General features: G+C 36.8%; 1 pseudogene; it reads right to left on the bottom strand.

Annotated features, from left to right (window-relative positions):
* The window catches only part of LOC125368846, a 7,084-nt pseudogene that overhangs the window by 1,008 nt on the left and 1,076 nt on the right, over nt 1–5,000 (bottom strand).

Raw genomic sequence — 5,000 nt, 5'->3', positions numbered from 1 at the left:
TTTTTTCATCGGGTCCGGGTAGAGACCAAAGGTCTTGAGCAACCGATCCGGCAGAACAACTCAAAAGATAAAGAAGTATCGTTAATTTCTTCATGCTCGTTCCAAGTTCGAAGTACCATTTGTACAAATAAGAATCCCCTTCGTTACAAGATTTCTTCTTCATATAGATAGATATAGGATCTATGGGGCAATTACTTAGAAATACATTTTGTGCAACAGCCCGTCCTATCTGATAGAAAGGATCCCATGATCCTGAACCGATCTTACCTGGGATCGCAAATCCCAAGTTTGTCTATGAAGAGCAGATCTAATTATATTAGTGTCTATAATTGATTTCTTCTGTGTAATACTAATTGATAGGGCCTCATTGGTAAGTGCTACAAGATCTCGTACATTGGAACCCATGGTTATGGACCCGAATCCATTAGTATGGAACATTTTCTTTTTCAAGTGAAATCCCCTAGTATATGAAAGAGTAAAAAAGTGCTTTCGTTGTTGTGGAATAAGAAGCCTTCGTATCTTAATGCATGTATTTAATTTATTCGGAGCTATTAGGGCGGGATCCACTTTTTTGGGAATATGAGTCGAAGCAATAACAAGAATATTTCTAGTGGAACATCTTTCACAATCCCTGGAGATAGTTCACTAATAGACCGAGGGATAAGTAATTCGACTCATTCACATCCAGATCATGAATGTTTGGAATCCATATTATGCAAGGAGACATTGCTTTTGCTAATTCGAATTGAAGGGTGATATAAAATCAGTCTATTTCCGGCATCATATCCATAGTTAGCGCATTCATCCTAGTTAGAAACTCCAGCTCCGTATCAAAGTCACGGTCGATATCATCACTCACATCAATATCATCACTATCATCAATATCATCACTATCATCAATAAGAAAACCCTTAGGCTTGTTATCCAGGAACTTGTTCAGAAATACTGTAATGAAAGGAAGATAGGAGTTTGTCGCTGGGTATTTGACCAAATAGGATCATCCAGTCCCTATAGAACCTATCACTAAAATACCCCTAGAGGGGGATAGGGCTAAGCGGAGCGAAAAGGGTTTTCCATGGGATGGGAAATGAAAACTATTCACCCCACACGAGGTTTGTGAATAAGTGGTTGTCTGATAATAAGCAAGGAATATCCGTCTTTCTGCTAAACAGGGTGTATTGAACTCATAATTCATTAGATACTTTTTATGAATGTCAGCTAAGTATCGTAAATAAATTGCTCCCGGCTCTTCAATCACTTGATAGCCAGAGTCATTCTTTGATAAATGATCACTATGAGTCAGACTCAATAGAATTTGATCAATCCTTTTTTCTGTCGTTAAGGTGGAGAACTGAACCAAGAATTCTCTTTCTTTATCATCAATCGAATCACTGTTCGCGACCAAGGATTCTATTTTATCATCAATCCAATCACCGTTCACGTTTTTCTTTTCTTATCAATGAATAAATCTCTTTACTTGTATGGCTTAGATGTCTCGTATTTCTCGAAAAGTGATTCGATTGATGGGATTTGGTATGATACTTATGAGATCGATGAGATTGATATTCAAAATTTCTTCTTAGAACGTATTGATTTAACCCCATAAGCGGGACCACCACCCCATAGCATGTTGCCGCCAGAGCAGAACCCCGCATTTCTTCTAGAAAATCTCCTAATTGTTCCAGAGAAACTAGAAGAGATTCTTTAACCAGAAGAATTCAGTTCAGATGTAGGATACCTATCCAGAAGTTTTCGCAACTCAATCATGTATGATGGAATCATCAAAGATTTGACCTTTTCGAACTCTGTCTGTAACTCACTATAGGCTCGGGAAACAAAGAGAAGATGTGTACGAACGAGATATCCAGCAACAAGAGAGAAGGAAAAGGATTGAATAGAGGAACTCCCGAACATTTGGCGATCTCAGATGTGTCGATATCAATGGTGGCTCATTATTTCGATGAATCATTTCTTCGGACAGAAGAAGATTATGTAAACACTTACTCGAAATCTCACTTATCAGATTCCATTGTGGAAGACACAATTTTTTCTGAAGAATTCGCCATGATATATCTGATCCATGCATAATATCATGAAAATGGATACAAATTTTTGACTGCTACTTAGTATCGGTAATAGGTCCGAAAGGTATCTAAAAATAGCAAATTTAGAAATTTGTACCCTGTCGACGTAAGGAACCATGGCATATATGTTTGGAATAGATTCCATTTTGGGAGAGTCGAAAAAGCACTATCTCGTTGAAAGGTTCTATACATCTGCCCTTTTTCAACACATTTCTTTAGACAAAGACTCCGCTTTTCCTCTTTTCGGATGGTAAATATTTCTCAGAACATGGAGTGTGAATCAAACCCATGTTTGAATTGAAATTGAGATACTGATGCAAGTTCTTCCCTTCTGAATCAGATAGATTCATATCCGAAGAGGTTGACAATAAGTTCTTTCAAAATTGACTATTTGTCCCTCTGTTAGAGGTGTTCCAGAAATGTCTGCGATCGAATAAATCGCTCTATGAACGAATGGATCGGATCGAATTGGAAAATGGAAAGATTTGTACAAGTTATACCTTTCGTTACCACTTTGTGGAAAATCATTAGGTATGAATATGTTAGATACCTGTGACTCGATTGGTGAAATAGTATCTCTCTCCAAAAAAGCATGTTTTTTTTTACCGCCGCACAAAGAAAATATTTTGTTGCGAATGAACAAGATATTGAGGAATTGTCCATACGTAAAATCATAATTCTTGATACGGGCCTTTTCCACATAAAAAGGGAATCTTTTGTTACAATAGAACCAGAAGTGATGTAGATTATTCAAGAATCGAAGTCGATTTGCTTTATAAAAAGAAGATATCAATGAACTTCTATAAAATGGTTTCACGGGATTCAGCCAATTGTCTTGATCCTGGGATATCATTGAGAAAAAGGAATCCGTGTTATCAAAGATTTCCTGCGATTATTTCTAGTATGGAATGAGTCAATCATCCACTTTGGTATCTTATTGAACAAAAATGGTGATATTGTTCCTCCATTAATCAAAAATTTCGATTTTTGGGAAGTATCATGATCATCCAATAAGAAGGGTTTCCATTTTTTCAAATGAACGATTTGAAGACCTATTGATTCTAACAGCTGATTGCAGAGTGGATCATTCGGACCTTTCAATTCATAGATATGGATTTCGGACCTATGAATGGGAATATTCCCGAAACTCACAAAGAAAAAGGAAGTGAGTTAGACAAAAGAGAAGAAACTTGGACAAAAAAGAAGTAACTTGGGCAAAAGAAACGAAGTGGCTTAGACAAATCTTTTTGTCGATAACCTCAGACCAATCAATCGAATATTGATTAATACGTAATCGATCGAACACTACTTGAAAAAGAAAACGGTTCTTCTGCTCAGAAATGAAATGTTCCAAATGTTCCTGGAAATTCTTGCTCCCATTAGACCATTTGTATCTATATGCATTAGGATCCCAATTCATGGATCTCTCGGTTCGAGAAAGAAAAATAAGAGGATCGAACCATTTCTTCTGACTCTGTTTCAAATTCGATAAATGTTGGTTGATCGTATATTTCATTATAGTTCTATGATTCAGAGTATCATTTCCTATTGGATCCCTTTGAATTCCATATTCGAAGTTGCGATCGGATCTATTCATTAAAAGAATTGAGTCAATACATTTCTTATGTACCCATAGGTACTATATTGGATTTGAATCAGATTTAGGATCAATCCATATTGATTGACTGCCTCCATTATGTTGTTGCTAGCAAATACCACTATTTTTTGTTTTGGATCTTCAAAATCATTCCCGCAGGAGATCCGGACCCATTTTTTTCTGATCCTTCGATAAAAAGATTCATTCTCTTCATAAAAAATAGGAGGTAGAACCAATAAAGATTTCTTTTTCGATTCATCCCTGGAGTTGAATACCTCATTCAAGAATTGTTTTTGATCCAATCCGTAGGAATCAATAAAAAAGGTAAATCCCTTATGATACACCAGATCCGGCTCGGTTATTGATAGAGTGAATAGATCCGCCATTTCTTGAAATCTCTCTTCTGATTCAAAATCGCGGTGTAACGTGTATCCCCCCCCGTTCCGATCATGGAATAGATGAAATAAATCAAAAAATGGATTTTTGTTCAAGAAAGAAATCTTATTGGAACTGTCCATATCCAGTTCATCCTTCAGAACCATATCACATCCCGGATCTGGTGAAATGGGATGAATTGAGACAGTATTTGTAAATACGTGATTATCTTGAATATATTAACTATTTCTTTATTTTCCGATCGCCTGGAAGGGACAAAGAAACATCTTGTTCTTTCTTCAACAATTTCTGATCTCTAGTGAACCTCTCAGTAGGATTCGAACCCAGATGAAGTTCTGACGATCTGTCGGAGAAAAAGAACGAATGGATCTTGTAGGATTCCCAAGAAATTCTTCGATTTCTTCCGGAAGCAGATGATTATTCATCTCCTTCTCACCTTCCGTGAATAGCCGGGACATTGAGGAATATCCAGAAGGCATTTAGGGAATCGGTCTGATTCTATCTCTGTTCGTTCCGTTTGAAGAAGGAAGGATCCCAAAGAATCGATCTTTCTTTTAGTTGTTGAATCTTTCTTTGATTGATCAATGTGTGATATTCCGAATCCTCATTACTAATGGAATCGAAATGATCTCTGGATTGATCAGAAGATCCCTTCAATTGGCTAGAATTCCTTCCTTGAACGAAACTAGATCTTGTGGAATCATATTGAATATTTGACGACATATTCCGTGCCTTACTAAAAACCGATCCTTGTTTACCAACCACACATTGTCTAACCAAATCCAATTCTCTCTCGATATGTTCCTAAAAAAATCCGATTCGTGCGAATTATTCCCCCAACTAACGAAGAGATCTTGGCGGAATTGCCACATATGAAATTGAGCACAATTTTGCAAAGAAATAGCCCACTTCTTTCTCGAGAA

Source organism: Ricinus communis, unplaced genomic scaffold (genome assembly GCF_019578655.1).
Source record: "Ricinus communis isolate WT05 ecotype wild-type unplaced genomic scaffold, ASM1957865v1 Ctg20, whole genome shotgun sequence".
Classification (NCBI taxonomy): Eukaryota; Viridiplantae; Streptophyta; class Magnoliopsida; order Malpighiales; family Euphorbiaceae; genus Ricinus; species Ricinus communis.
This window is presented reverse-complemented; position numbering and strand designations above follow the sequence as displayed.